Below are 27,754 nucleotides of genomic sequence, written 5' to 3'. Positions count from 1 at the left end.
GGTGCTATCTCTAATGCATGGAGCGGGCAACCCAATTGGCTCAGTGGGATTAGAATGCAATTGGGCACTATCTCTAATGCATGGAACAGCCAACACAATTGGCCCATAGAAGCACAATGCAATCGGGCACTATCTCTAATGCATGAAACAGGCAACACAATTGGCTCAATAGAAGCAGAATGCAATTTGGCACTATCAGTAATGCATGGAGCAGGCAACACAATTGGCTCAATGGGAGCAGAATGCAATTGGGCACTGTCTCTAATGCATGGAACAGGCAACACAATTGGCTCAGTGGGAGTAGATTGCAATTGGACACTCTCTCTAATGCATGGAAAAGGCAACACAATTGGCTCAAAAGAAGCAGAAAGCAATTGTGAACTAACTCCAATGCATGAAACAGGCAACATAATTGGCTCAATGGAAGCAAAATGCAACTGGGCGCTATCTCTAATGCATGGAACAGGCAGCAAAATTGGCTCAGTGGGATTAGAATGCAATTGGGCACTATTAGTAATGCATAAAACAGGCAACATAATTGGCCCAATAGAAGCACAATGCAATTGGGCACTATCTCTAATGCATGGAACAGGCAACACAATTGGCTCAATAGAAGCACAATGCAATTGGGCACTATCTCTAATGCATGGAACAGGCAACATAATTGGCTCAATGGAAACATCATGCAATTGAGCACTATATCTGATTCATGGAACAAGCACCCCAACTGGATCAATAGAACTAGAATGCAATTGGGCACTATCAGTAATGCATGGAGCAGGCAACACAATTGTCTCAATGGGAGCAGAATGTAATTGGGCCAATCTCTAGTGCATGGACCAGGCAACATAATTGGCTCAATGGAAACAGAATGTAATTGAGCACTATCTCTAATGCATGGAACAGGCAACACAATTGGCTCAATAGAAGCAGAAGCAATTGGGAACTATCGGTAATGCATGGAGCAGGCAAAAAAATTGGCTCAATGGGAGCTGAATGCAATTGGACAAAATCAGAAATGCATGGAATAGGCAACACAATTGTCTCAATGGAAGCAGAATGCAATTGGGCACTATCTCTAATGCATGAAACAGGCAACACAATTGGCTCAGTGGGATTAGAATGCAATTGGGCACTATCTCTAATGCATGGAAGAGCGAACACAATTGGCCCAATAGAAGCACAATGCAATTGGGCACTATCTCTAATGCATGGAACAGGCAATATAATTGGCTCAATGGAAACAAAATGCAATTGAGCACTATATCTGATGCATGGAACAAGCAACACAACTGGCTCAATAGAAGCAGAATGCAATTGGGCACTATCAGTAATGCATGGAGCGGGCAACACAATTGTCTCATTGGGAGCAGAATGTAATTGGGCACTATCTCTAGTGCATGGAACAGGCAACATAATTGCTCAATGAAAACAGGATGCAATTGAGCCCTACCTCTAATGCATGGAACAGGCAACACAATTGGCTCAATGGGAGTAAAATGCAATTGGGCACTATCAGTAATGCATGGAGCAGGCAACACAATTGGCTCAATGGGGGCAGAATGCAATTGGGCACTATCAGTAATGCATGGAGCAGGCAACACAACTGGCTCAATGGGAGCAGAATGCAATTGGGCACTATCTCTAATGCATGGAACAGGCAACACAATTGGCTCAGTGGGAGTAGATTGCAATTAAGCACTATCTCTAATGAATGGAACAAGCAATGCAATTGGCTCAATAGAAGCATAATGCAATTGGGCACTATCAGTAATGCATGGAGCAGGCAACACAATTGTCTCAATGGGAGCAGAATGTAATTGGGCAGTATCTCTAGTGCATGGAACAGGAAACTTAATTGGCTCAATAGACGCAGAATGCAACTGGGTGCTATCTCTAATGCATGGAGCGGGCAACCCAATTGGCTCAGTGGGATTAGAATGCAATTGGGCACTATCTTTAATGCATGGAACAGCTAACACAATTGGCCCATAGAAGCACAATGCAATCGGGCACTATCTCTAATGCATGAAACAGGCAACACAATTGGCTCAATAGAAGCAGAATGCAATTTGGCACTATCAGTAATGCATGGAGCAGGCAACACAATTGGCTCAATGGGAGCAGAATGCAATTGGGCACTATCTCTAATGCATGGAACAGGCAACACAATTGGCTCAGTGGGAGTAGATTGCAATTGGACACTCTCTCTAATGCATGGAAAAGGCAACACAATTGGCTCAATAGAAGCAGAAAGCAATTGTGAACTATCTCTAATGCATGAAACAGGCAACATAATTGGCTCAATGGAAGCAAAATGCAACTGGGCGCTACCTCTAATGCATGGAACAGGCAGCAAAATTGGCTCAGTGGGATTAGAATGCAATTGGGCACTATTATTAATGCATAAAACAGGCAACACAATTGGCCCAATAGAAGCACAATGCAATTGGGCACTATCTCTAATGCATGGAACAGGCAATGCAATTGGCTCAATAGAAGCACAATGCAATTGGGCACTATCTCTAATGCAAGGAACAGGCACCATAATTGGCTCAATGGAAACATAATGCAATTGAGCACTATATCTGATTCATGGAACAAGCACCCCAACTGGATCAATAGAAGTAGAATGCAATTGGGCACTATCAGTAATGCATGGAGCAGGCAACACAATTGTCTCAATGGGAGCAGAATGTAATTGGGCCAATCTCGAGTGCATGGACCAGGCAACATAATTGGCTCAATGGAAACAGAATGTAATTGAGCACTATCTCTAATGCATGGAACAGGCAACACAATTGGCTCAATAGAAGCAGAATGCAATTGGGCACTATCAGTAATGCATGGAGCAGGCAACACAATTGTCTCAATGGGAGCAGAATGTAATTGGGCAGTATCTCTAGTGCCTGGAACAGGAAACTTAATTGGCTCAATAGACGCAGAATGCAACTGGGTGCTATCTCTAATGCATGGAGCGGGCAACGCAATTGGCCCATAGAAGCACAATGCAATCGGGCACTATCTCTAATGCATGAAACAGGCAACACAATTGGCTCAATAGAAGCAGAATGCAATTTGGCACTATCAGTAATGCATGGAGCAGGCAACACAATTGGCTCAATGGGAGCAGAATGCAATTGGGCACTATCTCTAATGCATGGAACAGGCAACACAATTGGCTCAGTGGGAGTGGATTGCAATTGGACACTCTCTCTAATGCATGAAACAGGCAACATAATTGGCTCAATTGAAGCAAAATGCAACTGGGCGCTATCTCTAATGCATGGAACAGGCAGCAAAATTGGCTCAGTGGGATTAGAATGCAATTGGGCACTATTAGTAATGCATAAAACAGGCAACACAATTGGCCCAATAGAAGCACAATGCAATTGGGCACTATCTCTAATGCATGGAACAGGCAACGCAATTGGCTCAATAGAAGCACAATGCAATTGGGCACTATCTCTAATGCATGGAATAGGCAACATAATTGGCTCAATGGAAACATAATGCAATTGAGCACTATATCTGATTAGTGGAACAAGCACCCCAACTGGATCAATAGAAGTAGAATGCAATTCGGCACTATCAGTAATGCATGGAGCAGGCAACACAATTGTCTCAATGGGAGCAGAATGTAATTGGGCCAGTCTCTAGTGCATGGACCAGGCAACATAATTGGCTCAATGGAAATAGAATGTAATTGAGCACTATCTCTAATGCATGGAACAGGCAACACAATTGGCTCAATAGAAGCAGAATGCAATTGGGAACTATCGGTAATGCATGGAGCAGGAAACAATTGGCTCAATGGGAGCTGAATACAATTGGACAAAATCAGAAATGCATGGAATAGGCAACACAATTGTCTCAATGGAAGCAGAATGCAATTGGGCAATATCTCTAATGCATGAAACAGGCAACACAATTGGCTCACTGGGAGTAGATTGCAATTGGACACTATCTATAATGCATGGAACAGGCCACACAATTGGCACAATAGAAGCAGAAAGCAATTGTGCACTATCTCTAATGCATGAAACAGGGAACACATTTGGCTCAATGGAAGCAGAATGGAACTGGGTGCTTTCTCTAATGCATGGAACAGGCAACGCAATTGGCTCAATAGGAGTAAAATGCAATTGGGCACTATCAGTAATGCATGGAGCAGGCAACACAATTGGCTCAATGGGGGCAGAATGCAATTGGGCACTATCAGTAATGCATGGAGCAGGCAACACAACTGGCTCAATGGGAGCAGAATGCAATTGGGCACTATCTCTAATGCATGGAACAGGCAACACAATTGGCTCAGTGGGAGTAGATTGCAATTAAGCACTATCTCTAATGAATGGAACAAGCAATGCAATTGGCTCAATAGAAGCATAATGCAATTGGGCACTATCAGTAATGCATGGAGCAGGCAACACAATTGTCTCAATGGGAGCAGAATGTAATTGGGCAGTATCTCTAGTGCATGGAACAGGAAACTTAATTGGCTCAATAGACGCAGAATGCAACTGGGTGCTATCTCTAATGCATGGAGCGGGCAACCCAATTGGCTCAGTGGGATTAGAATGCAATTGGGCACTATCTTTAATGCATGGAACAGCTAACACAATTGGCCCATAGAAGCACAATGCAATCGGGCACTATCTCTAATGCATGAAACAGGCAACACAATTGGCTCAATAGAAGCAGAATGCAATTTGGCACTATCAGTAATGCATGGAGCAGGCAACACAATTGGCTCAATGGGAGCAGAATGCAATTGGGCACTATCTCTAATGCATGGAACAGGCAACACAATTGGCTCAGTGGGAGTAGATTGCAATTGGACACTCTCTCTAATGCATGGAAAAGGCAACACAATTGGCTCAATAGAAGCAGAAAGCAATTGTGAACTATCTCTAATGCATGAAACAGGCAACATAATTGGCTCAATGGAAGCAAAATGCAACTGGGCGCTACCTCTAATGCATGGAACAGGCAGCAAAATTGGCTCAGTGGGATTAGAATGCAATTGGGCACTATTATTAATGCATAAAACAGGCAACACAATTGGCCCAATAGAAGCACAATGCAATTGGGCACTATCTCTAATGCATGGAACAGGCAATGCAATTGGCTCAATAGAAGCACAATGCAATTGGGCACTATCTCTAATGCATGGAACAGGCACCATAATTGGCTCAATGGAAACATAATGCAATTGAGCACTATATCTGATTCATGGAACAAGCACCCCAACTGGATCAATAGAAGTAGAATGCAATTGGGCACTATCAGTAATGCATGGAGCAGGCAACACAATTGTCTCAATGGGAGCAGAATGTAATTGGGCCAATCTCGAGTGCATGGACCAGGCAACATAATTGGCTCAATGGAAACAGAATGTAATTGAGCACTATCTCTAATGCATGGAACAGGCAACACAATTGGCTCAATAGAAGCAGAATGCAATTGGGCACTATCAGTAATGCATGGAGCAGGCAACACAATTGTCTCAATGGGAGCAGAATGTAATTGGGCAGTATCTCTAGTGCCTGGAACAGGAAACTTAATTGGCTCAATAGACGCAGAATGCAACTGGGTGCTATCTCTAATGCATGGAGCGGGCAACGCAATTGGCCCATAGAAGCACAATGCAATTGGGCACTATCTCTAATGCATGAAACAGGCAACACAATTGGCTCAATAGAAGCAGAATGCAATTTGGCACTATCAGTAATGCATGGAGCAGGCAACACAATTGGCTCAATGGGAGCAGAATGCAATTGGGCACTATCTCTAATGCATGGAACAGGCAACACAATTGGCTCAGTGGGAGTGGATTGCAATTGGACACTCTCTCTAATGCATGAAACAGGCAACATAATTGGCTCAATTGAAGCAAAATGCAACTGGGCGCTATCTCTAATGCATGGAACAGGCAGCAAAATTGGCTCAGTGGGATTAGAATGCAATTGGGCACTATTAGTAATGCATAAAACAGGCAACACAATTGGCCCAATAGAAGCACAATGCAATTGGGCACTATCTCTAATGCATGGAACAGGCAACGCAATTGGCTCAATAGAAGCACAATGCAATTGGGCACTATCTCTAATGCATGGAATAGGCAACATAATTGGCTCAATGGAAACATAATGCAATTGAGCACTATATCTGATTAGTGGAACAAGCACCCCAACTGGATCAATAGAAGTAGAATGCAATTCGGCACTATCAGTAATGCATGGAGCAGGCAACACAATTGTCTCAATGGGAGCAGAATGTAATTGGGCCAGTCTCTAGTGCATGGACCAGGCAACATAATTGGCTCAATGGAAATAGAATGTAATTGAGCACTATCTCTAATGCATGGAACAGGCAACACAATTGGCTCAATAGAAGCAGAATGCAATTGGGAACTATCGGTAATGCATGGAGCAGGAAACAATTGGCTCAATGGGAGCTGAATACAATTGGACAAAATCAGAAATGCATGGAATAGGCAACACAATTGTCTCAATGGAAGCAGAATGCAATTGGGCAATATCTCTAATGCATGAAACAGGCAACACAATTGGCTCACTGGGAGTAGATTGCAATTGGACACTATCTATAATGCATGGAACAGGCCACACAATTGGCACAATAGAAGCAGAAAGCAATTGTGCACTATCTCTAATGCATGAAACAGGGAACACATTTGGCTCAATGGAAGCAGAATGGAACTGGGTGCTTTCTCTAATGCATGGAACAGGCAACGCAATTGGCTCAATAGAAGCACAATGCAATTGGGCACTATCTCTAATGCATGGAACATTCAACATAATTGGCTCAATGGAAACAGAATGCAATTGAGCACTATATCTGATGCATGGAACAAGCACCACAACTGGCTCAATAGAAGCAGAATGCAATTGGGCACTATCAGTAATGCATGGAGCAGGCAACACAATTGTCTCAATGGTAGCAGAATGTAATTGGGCACTATCTCTAGTGCATGGAACAGGCAAGATAATTGCTCAATTGAAACAGGATGCAATTGAGCCCTACCTCTAATGCATGGAACAGGCAACACAATTGGCTCAATGGGGGCAGAAAGCAATTGAGAACTATCAGTAATGCATGGAGCAGGCAAAACAATTGGCTCAATGGGGGCAGAATGCAATTGGGCACTATCAGTAATGCATGGAGCAGGCAAAACAATTGGCTCAATGGGAGCGGAATGCAATTGGGCACTATCTCTAATACATGGAGCAGGCAACACAATTGGCTCAATGGGAGCAGAATGCAATTGGGCACTATCTCTAATGCATGGAAAAGGCAACACAATTGGCTCAATAGAAGCAGAAAGCAATTGAGAACTATCTCTAATGCATGAAACAGGCATCATAATTGGCTCAATGGAAGCAAAATGCAACTGGGCGCTATCTCTAATGCCTGGAACAGGCAGCAAATTTGGCTCAGTGGGATTAGAATGCAATTGGGCACTATTAGTAATGCATAAAACAGACAACACAACTGGCCCAATAGAAGCACAATGCAATTGGGCACTATCAGTAATGCATGGAGCAGGCAACACAATTGTCTCAATGGGAGTAGAATGTAATTGGGCACTATCTCTAGTGCATGGAACAGGCAAGATAATTGCTCAATGGAAACAGGATGCAATTGAGCCCTGCCTCCAATACATGGAACAGGCAACACAATTGGCTCAATGGGAATAAAATGCAATTGGGAACTATCAGTAATGCATGGAGCAGGCAACACAATTGGCTCAATGGGGGCAGAATGCAATTGGGCACTATCAGTAATGCATGGAGCAGGCAACACAATTGGCTCAATGGGAGCAGAATGCAATTTGGCACTATCTCTAATGCATGGAACAGGCAACACAATTGGCCCAGTGGGAGTAGATTGCAATTAAGCACGATCTCTAATGAATGAAACAAGCAATGCAATTGGCTCAATAGAAGCAGAATGCAATTGGGCACTATCAGTAATGCATGGAACAGGCAACACAATTGGCTCAATGGGAATGAAATGCAATTGGGCACTATCAGTAATGCATGGAGCAGGCAACACAATTGGCTCAATGGGGCAGAATGCAAATGGGCACTATCAGTAATGCATGGAGCAGGCAACACAATTGGCTCAATGGGAGCAGATGCAATTTGGCACTATCTCTAATGCATGGAACAGGCAACACAATTCGCTCAGTGGGAGTAGATTGCAATTAAGCACTATCTCTAATGAATGAAACAAGCAATGCAATTGGCTCAATAGAAGCAGAATGCAATTGGGCAATATCAGTAATGCATGGAGCAGGCAACACAATTGTCTCAATGGGAGCAGAATGTAATTGGGCACTATCTCTAGTGCATGGAACAGGCAAGATAATTGCTCAATGGAAACAGGATGCAATTAAGCCCTATCTCTAATGCATGGAACAGGCAACACAATTGGCTCAATGGGAGTAAAATGCAATTGGGCACTATCAGTAATGCATGGAGCAGGCAACACAATTGGCTCAATGGGGACAGAATGCAATTGGGCACTATCAGTAATGCATGGATCAGGCAAAACAATTGGCTCAATGGGAGCGGTTGCAATTGGGCACTATCTCTAATGCATGGACCAGGCAACACAATTGGCTCAATGGGAGCAGAATGCAATTGGGCACTATCTCTAATGCATGGAAAAGGCAACACAATTGGCTCAATAGAAGCAGAAAGCAATTGAGAACTATCTCTAATGCATGAAACAGGCATCATAATTGGCTCAAAGGAAGCAAAATGCAACTGGGCGCTATCTCTAATGCATGGAACAGGCAGCAAAATTGGATCAGTGGGATTAGAATGCAATTGGGCACTATTAGTAATGCATACAACAGGCAACACAATTGGCCTAATAGAAGCACAATGCAATTGGGCACTATCAGTAATGCATGGAGCAGGAAACACAATTGTCTCAATGGGAGTAGAATGTAATTGGGCACTATCTCTAGTGCATGGACCAGGCAAGATAATTGCTCAATGGAAACAGGATGCAATTGAGCCCTACCTCCAATGCATGGAACAGGCAACACAATTGGCTTAATGGGAATAAAATGCAATTGGGCACTATCAGTATTGCATGGAGCAGGCAACACAATTGGCTCAATGGGGGCAGAATGCAATTGGGCACTATCAGTAATGCATGGAGCAGGCAACACAATTGGCTCAATTGGAGCAGAATGCAATTGGGCACTATCTCTAATGCATGGAAAAGGCAACACAATTGGCTCAATAGAAGCAGAAAGCAATTGAGAACTATCTCTAATGCATGAAACAGGCATCATAATTGGCTCAAAGGAAGCAAAATGCAACTGGGTGCTATCTCTAATGCATGGAACAGGCATCAAAATTGGCTCAGTGGGAGTAGATTGCAATTAAGCACTATCTCTAATGAATGAAACAAGCAATGCAATTGGCTCAATAGAAGCAGAATGCAATTGGGCACTATCAGTAATGCATGGAGCAGGCAACACAATTGTCTCAATGGGAGCAGAATGTAATTGGGCACTATCTCTAGTGCATGGAACAGGAAACATAATTGGCTTAATAGACGCAGAATGCAACTGGGTGCTATCTCTAAGGCATGGAACGGGCAACCCAATTGGCTCAGTGGGATTAGAATACAATTGGGCACTATCAGTAATGCATGGAGCAGGCAACACAATTGGCGCAATGGGGGCAGAATGCAATTGGGCACTATCAGTAATGCATGGAGCAGGCAAAACAATTGGCTCAATGGGAGCGGAATGCAATTGGACACTATCTCTAATGCATGGAGCAGGCAACACAATTGGCTCAATGGGAGCAGAATGCAATTGGGCACTATCTCTAATGCATGGAAAAGGCAACGCAATTGGCTCAATAAAAGCAGAATGCAATTGGGCACTATCAGTAATGCATGGAGCAGGCAACACAATTGTCTCAATGGGAGCAGAATGTAACTGGGCACTATCTCTAGTGCATGGAACAGGCAAGATAATTGCTCAATGGAAACAGGATGCAATTGAGCCCTACCTCTAATGCATGGAACAGGCAACACAATTTGCTCAATGGGAGTAAAATGCAATTGGGCACTATCAGTAATGCATGGAGCAGGCAACACAATTGGCTCAATGGGGGCAGAATGCAATTGGGCACTATCAGTAATGCATGGAGCAGGCAAAACAATTGGCTCAATGGGAGCAGAATGCAATTGGGCACTATCTCTAATGCATGGAGCAGGCAACACAATTGGCTCAATGGGAGCAGAATGCAATTGGGCACTATCTCTAATGCATGGAAAAGGCAACACAATTGGCTCAATAGAAGCAGAAAGCAATTGAGAACTATCTCTAATGCATGAAACAGGCATCATAATTGGCTCAAAGGAAGCAAAATGCAACTGGGCGCTATCTCTAATGCATGGAACAGGCAGCAAAATTGGCTCAGTGGGATTAGAATGCAATTGGGCACTATTAGTAATGCATACAACAGGCAACACAATTGGCCCAATAGAAGCACAATGCAATTGGGCACTATCAGTAATGCATGGAGCAGGCAACACAATTGTCTCAATGGGAGTAGAATGTAATTGGGCACTATCTCTAGTGCATGGAACAGGCAAGATAATTGCTCAATGGAAACAGGATGCAATTGAGCCCTACCTCCAATGCATGGAACAGGCAACACAATTGGCTCAATGGGAATAAAATGCAATTGGGCACTATCAGTAATGCATGGAGCAGGCAACACAATTGGCTCAATGGGGGCAGAATGCAATTGGGCACTCTCAGTAATGCATGGAGCAGGCAACACAATTGGCTCAATTGGAGCAGAATGCAATTTGGCACTACCTCTAATGCATGGAGCAGGCAACACAATTGTCTCAATGGGAGCAGAATGTAATTGGGCACTATCTCTAGTGCATGGAACAGGAAACATAATTGGCTTAATAGACGCAGAATGCAACTGGGTGCTATCTCTAATGCATGGAACGGGCAACCCAATTGGCTCAGTGGGATTAGAATACAATTGGGCACTATCTCTAATGCATGGAACAGCCAACACAATTGGCCCATAGAAGCACAATGCAATCGGGCACTATCTCTAATGCATGGAACAGGCAACACAATTGACTCAATTGGAGCAAAATGCAATTGGGCACTATCAGTAATGCAGGGAGCAGGCAACACAATAGGCTCAGTGGGAGCGGAATGCAAATGGGCACTATCAGTAATGCATGGAGCAGGCAACACAATTGGCTCAATGTGAGCAGAATGCAATTGGGCACTATCTGTAATGCATGGAACATACAACACAATTGGCTCACTGGGAGTAGATTGCAATTTGACACTATCTCCAATGCATGGAAAAGGCAACACAATTGGATCAATAGAAGCAGAAAGCAATTGTGCACTACCTCTAATGCATGAAACAGGCAACAAAATTGGCTCAATGGAAGCAGAATGCAACTGGGCTCTATCTCTAATGCATGGAACAGGCAACACAATTGGCTCAATAGAAGCAGAATGCAATTGTGCACTATCAGTAATGCATGGAGCAGGCAACACAATTGGCTCAATGGGAGCAGAATGTAATTGGGCACTATCTCTAGTGCATGGAACAGGTAAGATAATTGCTCAATGGAAACAGGATCCAATTGAGCCCTACCTCTAATGCATGGAACAGGCAACACAATCGGCTCAATGGGAGCAAAATGCAATTGGGCACTATCAGTTATGCATGGAGCAGGCAACACAATTGGCTCAATGGGGGCAGAATGCAATTGGGCACTATCAGTAATGCCTGGAGCAGGCAACACAATTGGCTCAATGGGAGCAGAATGCAATTGAGCACTATCTCAAATGCATGGAACAGGCAACACAATTGGCTCAGTGGGAGTAGATTGCAATTAAGCACTGTCTCTAATGAATGGAACACGCAATGCAATTGGGCACTATCAGTAATGCATGGAGCAGACAACACAATTGTCTCAATGGGAGCAGAATGTAACTGGGCAGTATCTCTAGTGCATGGAACAGGAAACTTAATTGGCTCAATAGACAGAGAATGCAACTGGGTGCTATCTCTAATGCATGGAGCGGGCAACCCAATTGGCTCAGTGGGATTAGAATGCAATTGGGCACTATCTCTAATGCATGGAACAGCCAACACAATTGGCCCATAGAAGCACAATGCAATTGGGCACTATCAGTAATGCATGGAGCAGGCAACACAATTGGCTCAATGGGAGCAGAATGCAATTGGGCAGTATCCCTAATGCATGTAACAGGCAACACAATTGGCTCAGTGGGAGTAGATTGCAATTGGACACTCTCTCTAATGCATGGAAAAGGCAACACAATTGGCTCAATAGAAGCAGAAAGCAATTGTGAACTAACTCTAATGCATGAAACAGGCAACAAAATTGGCTCAATGGAAGCAAAATGCAACTGGGCGCTATCTCTAATGCATGGAACAGGCAGCAAAATTGGCTCAGTGGGATTAGAATGCAATTGGGCACTATTAGTAATGCATAAAACAGGCAACATAATTGTCCCAATAGAAGCACAATGCAATTGGGCACTATCTCTAATGCATGGAACAGGCAACACAATTGGCTCAATAGAAGCACAATGCAATTGGGCACTATCTCTAATGCATGGAACAGGCAACATAATTGGCTCAATGGAAACATAATGCAATTGAGCACTATATCTGATTCATGGAACAAGCACCCCAACTGGATCAATAGAACTAGAATGCAATTGGGCACTATCAGTAATGCATGGAGCAGGCAACACAATTGTCTCAATGGGAGCAGAATGTAATTGGGCCAATCTCTAGTGCATGGACCAGGCAACATAATTGGCTCAATGGAAACAGAATGTAATTGAGCACTATCTCTAATGCATGGAACAGGCAACACAATTGGCTCAATAGAAGCAGAATGCAATTGGGAACTATCGGTAATGCATGGAGCAGGCAAAACAATTGGCTCAATGGGAGCTGAATGCAATTGGACAAAATCAGAAATGCATGGAATAGGCAACACAATTGTCTCAATGGAAGCAGAATGCAATTGGGCAATATCTCTAATGCATGAAACAGGCAACACAATTGGCTCAGTGGGATTAGAATGCAATTGGGCACTATCTCTAATGCATGGAAGAGCGAACACAATTGGCCCAATAGAAGCACAATGCAATTGGGCACTATCTCTAATGCATGGAACAGGCAACACAATTGGCTCAATAGAAGCACAATGCAATTCGGCACTATCTTTAATGCATGGAATAGGCAATATAATTGGCTCAATGGAAACAGAATGCAATTGAGCACTATATCTGATACATGGAACAAGCACCACAACTGGCTCAATAGAAGCAGAATGCAATTGGGCACTATCAGTAATGCATGGAGCAGGCAACACAATTGCCTCATTGGGAGCAGAATGTAATTGGGCACTATCTCTAGTCCATGGAACAGGCAGGATAATTGCTCAATGGAAACAGGATGCAATTGAGCCCTACCTCTAATGCATGGAACAGGCAACACAATTGGCTCAATAGAAGCAGAATGCCATTGGGCACTATCAGTAATGCATGGAGCAGGAAACACAATTGGCTCAATGGGAGCAGAATTCAATTGGGCACTATCTCTAATGCATGGAACAGGCAACACAATTGGCTCAGTGGGAGTAGATTGCAATTGGAAACTCTCTCTAATGCATGGAAAAGGCAATACAATTGTCTCAATAGAAGCAGAAAGCAATTGTGAACTATCTCTAATGCATGAAACAGGCAACATAATTGGCTCAATGGAAGCAAAATGTAACTGGGCGCTATCTCTAATGCATGGAACAGGCAGCACAATTGGCTCAGTGGGATTAGAATGCAATTGGGCACTATTAGTAATGCATAAAACAGGCAACACAATTGGCCCAATAGAAGCACAATGCAATTGGGCACTATCTCTAATGCATGGAACAGGCAACGCAATTGGCTCAATAGAAGCACAATGCAATTGGGCACTATGTCTAATGCATGGAACAGGCAATATAATTGGCTCAATGGAAACAGAATGCAATTGAGCACTATATCTGATGCATGGAACAAGCAACACAACTGGCTCAATAGAAGCAAAATGCAATTGGGCACTATCAGTAATGCATGGAGCGGGCAACACAATTGTCTCATTGGGAGCAGAATGTAATTGGGCACTATCTCTAGTGCATGGAACAGGCAAGATAATTGCTCAATGGAAACAGGATGCAATTGAGCCCTACCTCTAATGCATGGAACAGGCAACACAATTGGCTCAATGGGAGTAAAATGCAATTGGGCACTATCAGTAATGCATGGAGCAGGCAACACAATTGGCTCAATGGGGGCAGAATGCAATTGGGCACTATCAGTAATGCATGGAGCAGGCAACACAATTGGCTCAATGGGAGCAGAATGCAATTGGGCACTATCTCTAATGCATGGAACAGGCAACACAATTGGCTCAGTGGGAGTAGATTGCAATTAAGCACTATCTCTAATGAATGGAACAAGCAATGCAATTGTCTCAATAGAAGCAGAATGCAATGGGGCACTATCAGTAATGCATGGAGCAGGCAACACAATTGTCTCAATGGGAGCAGAATGTAATTGGGCAGTATCTCTAGTGCATGGAACAGGAAACTTAATTGGCTCAATAGACGCAGAATGCAACTGGGTGCTATCTCTAATGCATGGAGCGGGCAACCCAATTGGCTCAGTGGGATTAGAATGCAATTGGGCACTATCTTTAATGCATGGAACAGCTAACACAATTGGCCCATAGAAGCACAATGCAATCGGGCACTATCTCTAATGCATGAAACAGGCAACACAATTGGCTCAATAGAAGTAGAATGCAATTTGGCACTATCAGTAATGCATGGAGCAGGCAACACAATTGGCTCAATGGGAGCAGAATGCAATTGGGCACTATCTCTAATGCATGGAACAGGCAACACAATTGGCTCAGTGGGAGTAGATTGCAATTGGACACTCTCTCTAATGCATGGAAAAGGCATCACAATTGGCTCAATAGAAGCAGAAAGCAATTGTGAACTATCTCTAATGCATGAAACAGGCAACATAATTGGCTCAATGGAAGCAAAATGCAACTGGGCGCTACCTCTAATGCATGGAACAGGCAGCAAAATTGGCTCAGTGGGATTAGAATGCAATTGGGCACTATTAGTAATGCATAAAACAGGCAACACAATTGGCCCAATAGAAGCACAATGCAATTGGGCACTATCTCTAATGCATGGAACAGGCAACGCAATTGGCTCAATAGAAGCACAATGCAATTGGGCACTATCTCTAATGCATGGAACAGGCAACATAATTGGCTCAATGGAAACATAATGCAATTGAGCACTATATCTGATTCATGGAACAAGCACCCCAACTGGATCAATAGAAGTAGAATGCAATTGGGCACTATCAGTAATGCATGGAGCAGGCAACACAATTGTCTCAATGGGAGCAGAATGTAATTGGGCCAATCTCTAGTGCATGGACCAGGCAACATAATTGGCTCAATGGAAACAGAATGTAATTGAGCACTATCTCTAATGCATGGAAAAGGCAACACAATTGGCTCAATAGAAGCAGAATGCAATTGGGCACTATCAGTAATGCATGGAGCAGGCAACACAATTGTCTCAATGGGAGCAGAATGTAATTGGGCAGTATCTCTAGTGCATGGAACAGGAAACTTAATTGGCTCAATAGACGCAGAATGCAACTGGGTGCTATCTCTAATGCATGGAGCGGGCAACCCAATTGGCTCAGTGGGATTACAATGCAATTGGGCACTATCTCTAATGCATGGAACAGCCAACACAATTGGCCCATAGAAGCACAATGCAATCGGGCACTATCTCTAATGCATGAAACAGGCAACACAATTGGCTCAATAGAAGCAGAATGCAATTTGGCACTATCAGTAATGCATGGAGCAGGCAACACAATTGGCTCAATGGGAGCAGAATGCAATTGGGCACTATCTCTAATGCATGGAATAGGCAACACAATTGGCTCAGTGGTAGTAGATTGCAATTGGACACTCTCTCTAATGCATGGAAAAGGCAACACAATTGGCTCAATAGAAGCAGAAAGCAATTGTGAACTACCTCTAATGCATGAAACAGGCAACATAATTGGCTCAATTGAAGCAAAATGCAACTGGGCGCTATCTCTAATGCATGGAACAGGCAGCAAAATTGGCTCAGTGGGATTAGAATGCAATTGGGCACTAATAGTAATGCATAAAACAGGCAACACAATTGGCCCAATAGAAGCACAATGCAATTGGGCACTATCTCTAATGCATGGAACAGGCAACGCAATTGGCTCAATAGAAGCACAATGCAATTGGGCACTATCTCTAATGCATGGAATAGGCAACATAATTGGCTCAATGGAAACATAATGCAATTGAGCACTATATCTGATTAGTGGAACAAGCACCCCAACTGGATCAATAGAAGTAGAATGCAATTGGGCACTATCAGTAATGCATGGAGCAGGCAACACAATTGTCTCAATGGGAGCAGAATGTAATTGGGCCAGTCTCTAGTGCATGGACCAGGCAACATAATTGGCTCAATGGAAATAGAATGTAATTGAGCACTATCTCTAATGCATGGAACAGGCAACAGAATTGGCTCAATAGAAGCAGAATGCAATTGGGAACTATCGGTAATGCATGGAGCAGGCAAAACAATTGGCTCAATGGGAGCTGAATACAATTGGACAAAATCAGAAATGCATGGAATAGGCAACACAATTGTCTCAATGGAAGCAGAATGCAATTGGGCAATATCTCTAATGCATAAAACAGGCAACACAATTGGCTCACTGGGAGTAGATTGCAATTGGACACTATCTATAATGCATGGAACAGGCCACACAATTGGCACAATAGAAGCAGAAAGCAATTGTGCACTATCTCTAATGCATGAAACAGGGAACACATTTGGCTCAATGGAAGCAGAATGGAACTGGGTGCTTTCTCTAATGCATGGAACAGCCAACACAATTGGCCCAATAGAAGCACAATGCAGTCGGGCACTATCTCTAATGCATGGAACAGGCAACGCAATTGGCTCAATAGAAGCAGAAAGCAATTGAGAACTATCTCTAATGCATGAAACAGGCATCATAATTGGCTGAAAGGAAGCAAAATGCAACTGGGCGCTATCTCTAATGCATGGAACAGGCAGCAAAAATGGCTCAGTGGGAGTAGATTGCAATTAAGCACTATCTCTAATGAATGAAACAAGCAATGCAATTGGCTCAATAGAACCAGAATGCAATTGGGCACTATCAGTAATGCATGGAGCAGGCAACACAATTGTCTCAATGGGAGCAGAATGTAATTGGGCACGATCTCTAGTGCATGGAACAGGAAACATAATTGGCTTAATAGACGCAGAATGCAACTGGGTGCTATCTCTAATGCATGGAACGGGCAACCCAATTGGCTCAGTGGGATTAGAATACAATTGGGCACTATCAGTAATGCATGGAGCAGGCAACACAATTGGCTCAATGGGGGCAGAATGCAATTGGGCACTATCAGTAATGCATGGAGCAGGCAAAACAATTGGCTCAATGGGAGCGGAATGCAATTGGGCACTATCTCTAATGCATGGAGCAGGCAACACAATTGGCTCAATGGGAGCAGAATGCAATTGGGCACTATCTCTAATGCATGGAAAAGGCAACGCAATTGGCTCAATAGAAGCAGAATGCAATTGGGCACTATCAGTAATGCATGGAGCAGGCAACACAATTGTCTCAATGGTAGCAGAATGTAATTGGGCACTATCTCTAGTGCATGGAACAGGCAAGATAATTGCTGAATGGAAACAGGATGCAATTGAGCCCTACCTCTAATGCATGGAACAGGCAACACAATTGGCTCAATGGGGGCAGAAAGCAATTGAGAACTATCAGTAATGCATGGAGCAGGCAACACAATTGTCTCAATGGTAGCAGAATGTAATTGGGCACTATCTCTAGTCCATGGAACAGGCAGGATAATTGCTCAATGGAAACAGGATGCAATTGAGCCCTACCTCTAATGCATGGAACAGGCAACACAATTGGCTCAATAGAAGCAGAATGCCATTGGGCACTATCAGTAATGCATGGAGCAGGAAACACAATTGGCTCAATGGGAGCAGAATTCAATTGGGCACTATCTCTAATGCATGGAACAGGCAACACAATTGGCTCAGTGGGAGTAGATTGCAATTGGAAACTCTCTCTAATGCATGGAAAAGGCAATACAATTGTCTCAATAGAAGCAGAAAGCAATTGTGAACTATCTCTAATGCATGAAACAGGCAACATAATTGGCTCAATGGAAGCAAAATGTAACTGGGCGCTATCTCTAATGCATGGAACAGGCAGCACAATTGGCTCAGTGGGATTAGAATGCAATTGGGCACTATTAGTAATGCATAAAACAGGCAACACAATTGGCCCAATAGAAGCACAATGCAATTGGGCACTATCTCTAATGCATGGAACAGGCAACGCAATTGGCTCAATAGAAGCACAATGCAATTGGGCACTATCTCTAATGCATGGAACAGGCAATATAATTGGCTCAATGGAAACAGAATGCAATTGAGCACTATATCTGATGCATGGAACAAGCAACACAACTGGCTCAATAGAAGCAGAATGCAATTGGGCACTATCAGTAATGCATGGAGTGGGCAACACAACTGTCTCATTGGGAGCAGAATGTAATTGGGCACTATCTCTAGTGCATGGAACAGGCAAGATAATTGCTCAATGAAAACAGGATGCAATTGAGCCCTACCTCTAATGCATGGAACAGGCAACACAATTGGCTCAATGGGAGTAAAATGCAATTGGGCACTATCAGTAATGCATGGAGCAGGCAACACAATTGGCTCAATGGGGGCAGAATGCAATTGGGCACTATCAGTAATGCATGGAGCAGGCAACACAACTGGCTCAATGGGAGCAGAATGCAATTGGGCACTATCTCTAATGCATGGAACAGGCAACACAATTGGCTCAGTGGGAGTAGATTGCAATTAAGCACTATCTCTAATGAATGGAACAAGAAATGCAATTGGCTCAATAGAAGCATAATGCAATTGGGCACTATCAGTAATGCATGGAGCAGGCAACACAATTGTCTCAATGGGAGCAGAATGTAATTGGGCAGTATCTCTAGTGCATGGAACAGGAAACTTAATTGGCTCAATAGACGCAGAATGCAACTGGGTGCTATCTCTAATGCATGGAGCGGGCAACCCAATTGGCTCAGTGGGATTAGAATGCAATTGGGCACTATCTTTAATGCATGGAACAGCTAACACAATTGGCCCATAGAAGCACAATGCAATCGGGCACTATCTCTAATGCATGAAACAGGCAACACAATTGGCTCAATAGAAGCAGAATGCAATTTGGCACTATCAGTAATGCATGGAGCAGGCAACACAATTGGCTCAATGGGAGCAGAATGCAATTGGGCACTATCTCTAATGCATGGAACAGGCAACACAATTGGCTCAGTGGGAGTAGATTGCAATTGGACACTCTCTCTAATGCATGGAAAAGGCAACACAATTGGCTCAATAGAAGCAGAAAGCAATTGTGAACTATCTCTAATGCATGAAACAGGCAACATAATTGGCTCAATGGAAGCAAAATGCAACTGGGCGCTACCTCTAATGCATGGAACAGGCAGCAAAATTGGCTCAGTGGGATTAGAATGCAATTGGGCACTATTATTAATGCATAAAACAGGCAACACAATTGGCCCAATAGAAGCACAATGCAATTGGGCACTATCTCTAATGCATGGAACAGGCAATGCAATTGGCTCAATAGAAGCACAATGCAATTGGGCACTATCTCTAATGCATGGAACAGGCACCATAATTGGCTCAATGGAAACATAATGCAATTGAGCACTATATCTGATTCATGGAACAAGCACCCCAACTGGATCAATAGAAGTAGAATGCAATTGGGCACTATCAGTAATGCATGGAGCAGGCAACACAATTGTCTCAATGGGAGCAGAATGTAATTGGGCCAATCTCGAGTGCATGGACCAGGCAACATAATTGGCTCAATGGAAACAGAATGTAATTGAGCACTATCTCTAATGCATGGAACAGGCAACACAATTGGCTCAATAGAAGCAGAATGCAATTGGGCACTATCAGTAATGCATGGAGCAGGCAACACAATTGTCTCAATGGGAGCAGAATGTAATTGGGCAGTATCTCTAGTGCCTGGAACAGGAAACTTAATTTGCTCAATAGACGCAGAATGCAACTGGGTGCTATCTCTAATGCATGGAGCGGGCAACCCAATTGGCTCAGTGGGATTAGAATGCAATTGGGCACTATCTCTAATGCATGGAACAGCCAACGCAATTGGCCCATAGAAGCACAATGCAATCGGGCACTATCTCTAATGCATGAAACAGGCAACACAATTGGCTCAATAGAAGCAGAATGCAATTTGGCACTATCAGTAATGCATGGAGCAGGCAACACAATTGGCTCAATGGGAGCAGAATGCAATTGGGCACTATCTCTAATGCATGGAACAGGCAACACAATTGGCTCAGTGGGAGTGGATTGCAATTGGACACTCTCTCTAATGCATGAAACAGGCAACATAATTGGCTCAATTGAAGCAAAATGCAACTGGGCGCTATCTCTAATGCATGGAACAGGCAGCAAAATTGGCTCAGTGGGATTAGAATGCAATTGGGCACTATTAGTAATGCATAAAACAGGCAACACAATTGGCCCAATAGAAGCACAATGCAATTGGGCACTATCTCTAATGCATGGAACAGGCAACGCAATTGGCTCAATAGAAGCACAATGCAATTGGGCACTATCTCTAATGCATGGAATAGGCAACATAATTGGCTCAATGGAAACATAATGCAATTGAGCACTATATCTGATTAGTGGAACAAGCACCCCAACTGGATCAATAGAAGTAGAATGCAATTCGGCACTATCAGTAATGCATGGAGCAGGCAACACAATTGTCTCAATGGGAGCAGAATGTAATTGGGCCAGTCTCTAGTGCATGGACCAGGCAACATAATTGGCTCAATGGAAATAGAATGTAATTGAGCACTATCTCTAATGCATGGAACAGGCAACACAATTGGCTCAATAGAAGCAGAATGCAATTGGGAACTATCGGTAATGCATGGAGCAGGAAACAATTGGCTCAATGGGAGCTGAATACAATTGGACAAAATCAGAAATGCATGGAATAGGCAACACAATTGTCTCAATGGAAGCAGAATGCAATTGGGCAATATCTCTAATGCATGAAACAGGCAACACAATTGGCTCACTGGGAGTAGATTGCAATTGGACACTATCTATAATGCATGGAACAGGCCACACAATTGGCACAATAGAAGCAGAAAGCAATTGTGCACTATCTCTAATGCATGAAACAGGGAACACATTTGGCTCAATGGAAGCAGAATGGAACTGGGTGCTTTCTCTAATGCATGGAACAGGCAACGCAATTGGCTCAATAGAAGCACAATGCAATTGGGCACTATCTCTAATGCATGGAACATTCAACATAATTGGCTCAATGGAAACAGAATGCAATTGAGCACTATATCTGATGCATGGAACAAGCACCACAACTGGCTCAATAGAAGCAGAATGCAATTGGGCACTATCAGTAATGCATGGAGCAGGCAACACAATTGTCTCAATGGTAGCAGAATGTAATTGGGCACTATCTCTAGTGCATGGAACAGGCAAGATAATTGCTCAATGGAAACAGGATGCAATTGAGCCCTACCTCTAATGCATGGAACAGGCAACACAATTGGCTCAATGGGGGCAGAAAGCAATTGAGAACTATCAGTAATGCATGGAGCAGGCAAAACAATTGGCTCAATGGGGGCAGAATGCAATTGGGCACTATCAGTAATGCATGGAGCCGGCAAAACAATTGGCTCAATGGGAGCGGAATGCAATTGGGCACTATCTCTAATACATGGAGCAGGCAACGCAATTGGCTCAATGGGAGCAGAATGCAATTGGGCACTATCTCTAATGCATGGAAAAGGCAACACAATTGGCTCAATAGAAGCAGAAAGCAATTGAGAACTATCTCTAATGCATGAAACAGGCATCATAATTGGCTCAATGGAAGCAAAATGCAACTGGGCGCTATCTCTAATGCATGGAACAGGCAGCAAATTTGGCTCAGTGGGATTAGAATGCAATTGGGCACTATTAGTAATGCATAAAACAGACAACACAACTGGCCCAATAGAAGCACAATGCAATTGGGCACTATCAGTAATGCATGGAGCAGGCAACACAATTGTCTCAATGGGAGTAGAATGTAATTGGGCACTATCTCTAGTGCATGGAACAGGCAAGATAATTGCTCAATGGAAACAGGATGCAATTGAGCCCTGCCTCCAATACATGGAACAGGCAACACAATTGGCTCAATGGGAATAAAATGCAATTGGGAACTATCAGTAATGCATGGAGCAGGCAACACAATTGGCTCAATGGGGGCAGAATGCAATTGGGCACTATCAGTAATGCATGGAGCAGGCAACACAATTGGCTCAATGGGAGCAGAATGCAATTTGGCACTATCTCTAATGCATGGAACAGGCAACACAGTTGGCCCAGTGGGAGTAGATTGCAATTAAGCACGATCTCTAATGAATGAAACAAGCAATGCAATTGGCTCAATAGAAGCAGAATGCAATTGGGCACTATCAGTAATGCATGGAACAGGCAACACAATTGGCTCAATGGGAATGAAATGCAATTGGGCACTATCAGTAATGCATGGAGCAGGCAACACAATTGGCTCAATGGGGCAGAATGCAAATGGGCACTATCAGTAATGCATGGAGCAGGCAACACAATTGGCTCAATGGGAGCAGAATGCAATTTGGCACTATCTCTAATGCATGGAACAGGCAACACAATTCGCTCAGTGGGAGTAGATTGCAATTAAGCACTATCTCTAATGAATGAAACAAGCAATGCAATTGGCTCAATAGAAGCAGAATGCAATTGGGCAATATCAGTAATGCATGGAGCAGGCAACACAATTGTCTCAATGGGAGCAGAATGTAATTGGGCACTATCTCTAGTGCATGGAACAGGCAAGATAATTGCTCAATGGAAACAGGATGCAATTAAGCCCTATCTCTAATGCATGGAACAGGCAACACAATTGGCTCAATGGGAGTAAAATGCAATTGGGCACTATCAGTAATGCATGGAGCAGGCAACACAATTGGCTCAATGGGGACAGAATGCAATTGGGCACTATCAGTAATGCATGGATCAGGCAAAACAATTGGCTCAATGGGAGTGGTTGCAATTGGGCACTATCTCTAATGCATGGACCAGGCAACACAATTGGCTCAATGGGAGCAGAATGCAATTGGGCACTATCTCTAATGCATGGAAAAGGCAACACAATTGGCTCAATAGAAGCAGAAAGCAATTGAGAACTATCTCTAATGCATGAAACAGGCATCATAATTGGCTCAAAGGAAGCAAAATGCAACTGGGCGCTATCTCTAATGCATGGAACAGGCAGCAAAATTGGATCAGTGGGATTAGAATGCAATTGGGCACTATTAGTAATGCATACAACAGGCAACACAATTGGCCCAATAGAAGCACAATGCAATTGGGCACTATCAGTAATGCATGGAGCAGGAAACACAATTGTCTCAATGGGAGTAGAATGTAATTGGGCACTATCTCTAGTGCATGGACCAGGCAAGATAATTGCTCAATGGAAACAGGATGCAATTGAGCCCTACCTCCAATGCATGGAACAGGCAACACAATTGGCTTAATGGGAATAAAATGCAATTGGGCACTATCAGTAATGCATGGAGCAGGCAACACAATTGGCTCAATGGGGGCAGAATGCAATTGGGCACTATCAGTAATGCATGGAGCAGGCAACACAATTGGCTCAATTGGAGCAGAATGCAATTGGGCACTATCTCTAATGCATGGAAAAGGCAACACAATTGGCTCAATAGAAGCAGAAAGCAATTGAGAACTATCTCTAATGCATGAAACAGGCATCATAATTGGCTCAAAGGAAGCAAAATGCAACTGGGTGCTATCTCTAATGCATGGAACAGGCATCAAAATTGGCTCAGTGGGAGTAGATTGCAATTAAGCACTATCTCTAATGAATGAAACAAGCAATGCAATTGGCTCAATAGAAGCAGAATGCAATTGGGCACTATCAGTAATGCATGGAGCAGGCAACACAATTGTCTCAATGGGAGCAGAATGTAATTGGGCACTATCTCTAGTGCATGGAACAGGAAACATAATTGGCTTTATAGACGCAGAATGCAACTGGGTGCTATCTCTAAGGCATGGAACGGGCAACCCAATTGGCTCAGTGGGATTAGAATACAATTGGGCACTATCAGTAATGCATGGAGCAGGCAACACAATTGGCTCAATGGGGGCAGAATGCAATTGGGCACTATCAGTAATGCATGGAGCAGGCAAAACAATTGGCTCAATGGGAGCGGAATGCAATTGGACACTATCTCTAATGCATGGAGCAGGCAACACAATTGGCTCAATGGGAGCAGAATGCAATTGGGCACTATCTCTAATGCATGGAAAAGGCAACGCAATTGGCTCAATAAAAGCAGAATGCAATTGGGCACTATCAGTAATGCATGGAGCAGGCAACACAATTGTCTCAATGGGAGCAGAATGTAATTGGGCACTATCTCTAGTGCATGGAACAGGCAAGATAATTGCTCAATGGAAACAGGATGCAATTGAGCCCTACCTCTAATGCATGGAACAGGCAACACAATTTGCTCAATGGGAGTAAAATGCAATTGGGCACTATCAGTAATGCATGGAGCAGGCAACACAATTGGCTCAATGGGGGCAGAATGCAATTGGGCACTATCAGTAATGCATGGAGCAGGCAAAACAATTGGCTCAATGGGAGCAGAATGCAATTGGGCACTATCTCTAATGCATGGAGCAGGCAACACAATTGGCTCAATGGGAGCAGAATGCAATTGGGCACAATCTCTAATGCATGGAAAAGGCAACACAATTGGCTCAATAGAAGCAGAAAGCAATTGAGAACTATCTCTAATGCATGAAACAGGCATCATAATTGGCTCAAAGGAAGCAAAATGCAACTGGGCGCTATCTCTAATGCATGGAACAGGCAGCAAAATTGGCTCAGTGGGATTAGAATGCAATTGGGCACTATTAGTAATGCATACAACAGGCAACACAATTGGCCCAATAGAAGCACAATGCAATTGGGCACTATCAGTAATGCATGGAGCAGGCAACACAATTGTCTCAATGGGAGTAGAATGTAATTGGGCACTATCTCTAGTGCATGGAACAGGAAAGATAATTGCTCAATGGAAACAGGATGCAATTGAGCCCTACCTCCAATGCATGGAACAGGCAACACAATTGGGTCAATGGGAATAAAATGCAATTGGGCACTATCAGTAATGCATGGAGCAGGCAACACAATTGGCTCAATGGGGGCAGAATGCAATTGGGCACTCTCAGTAATGCATGGAGCAGGCAACACAATTGGCTCAATTGGAGCAGAATGCAATTTGGCACTACCTCTAATGCATGGAGCAGGCAACACAATTGTCTCAATGGGAGCAGAATGTAATTGGGCACTATCTCTAGTGCATGGAACAGGAAACATAATTGGCTTAATAGACGCAGAATGCAACTGGGTGCTATCTCTAATGCATGGAACGGGCAACCCAATTGGCTCAGTGGGATTAGAATACAATTGGGCACTATCTCTAATGCATGGAACAGCCAACACAATTGGCCCATAGAAGCACAATGCAATTGGGCACTATCTTTAATGCATGGAACAGGCAACACAATTGACTCAATTGGAGCAAAATGCAATTGGGCACTATCAGTAATGCAGGGAGCAGGCAACACAATAGGCTCAGTGGGAGCGGAATGCAAATGGGCACTATCAGTAATGCATGGAGCAGGCAACACAATTGGCTCAATGTGAGCAGAATGCAATTGGGCACTATCTGTAATGCATGGAACATACAACACAATTGGCTCACTGGGAGTAGATTGCAATTTGACACTATCTCCAATGCATGGAAAAGGCAACACAATTGGATCAATAGAAGCAGAAAGCAATTGTGCACTACCTCTAATGCATGAAACAGGCAACAAAATTGGCTCAATGGAAGCAGAATGCAACTGGGCTCTATCTCTAATGCATGGAGCAGGCAACACAATTGGCTCAATGGGAGCAGAATGTAATTGGGCACTATCTCTAGTGCATGGAACAGGTAAGATAATTGCTCAATGGAAACAGGATCCAATTGAGCCCTACCTCTAATGCATGGAACAGGCAACACAATCGGCTCAATGGGAGCAAAATGCAATTGGGCACTATCAGTTATGCATGGAGCAGGCAACACAATTGGCTCAATGGGGGCAGAATGCAATTGGGCACTATCAGTAATGCCTGGAGCAGGCAACACAATTGGCTCAATGGGAGCAGAATGCAATTGAGCACTATCTCAAATGCATGGAACAGGCAACACAATTGGCTCAGTGGGAGTAGATTGCAATTAAGCACTGTCTCTAATGAATGGAACACGCAATGCAATTGGGCACTATCAGTAATGCATGGAGCAGACAACACAATTGTCTCAATGGGAGCAGAATGTAACTGGGCAGTATCTCTAGTGCATGGAACAGGAAACTTAATTGGCTCAATAGACGGAGAATGCAACTGGGTGCTATCTCTAATGCATGGAGCGGGCAACCCAATTGGCTCAGTGGGATTAGAATGCAATTGGGCACTATCTATAATGCATGGAACAGCCAACACAATTGGCCCATAGAAGCACAATGCAATTGGGCACTATCAGTAATGCATGGAGCAGGCAACACAATTGGCTCAATGGGAGCAGAATGCAATTGGGCAGTATCCCTAATGCATGTAACAGGCAACACAATTGGCTCAGTGGGAGTAGATTGCAATTGGACACTCTCTCTAATGCATGGAAAAGGCAACACAATTGGCTCAATAGAAGCAGAAAGCAATTGTGAACTAACTCTAATGCATGAAACAGGCAACAAAATTGGCTCAATGGAAGCAAAATGCAACTGGGCGCTATCTCTAATGCATGGAACAGGCAGCAAAATTGGCTCAGTGGGATTAGAATGTAATTGGGCACTATTAGTAATGCATAAAACAGGCAACATAATTGTCCCAATAGAAGCACAATGCAATTGGGCACTATCTCTAATGCATGGAACAGGCAACACAATTGGCTCAATAGAAGCACAATGCAATTGGGCACTATCTCTAATGCATGGAACAGGCAACATAATTGGCTCAATGGAAACATAATGCAATTGAGCACTATATCTGATTCATGGAACAAGCACCCCAACTGGATCAATAGAACTAGAATGCAATTGGGCACTATCAGTAATGCATGGAGCAGGCAACACAATTGTCTCAATGGGAGCAGAATGTAATTGGGCCAATCTCTAGTGCATGGACCAGGCAACATAATTGGCTCAATGGAAACAGAATGTAATTGAGCACTATCTCTAA

This window comes from Ambystoma mexicanum, chromosome 4p (genome assembly GCF_040938575.1).
Source record: "Ambystoma mexicanum isolate Mex_15411 chromosome 4p, UKY_AmexF1_1, whole genome shotgun sequence".
Taxonomy (NCBI): Eukaryota; Metazoa; Chordata; class Amphibia; order Caudata; family Ambystomatidae; genus Ambystoma; species Ambystoma mexicanum.
Note: the sequence above shows the minus strand (reverse complement) of the source record.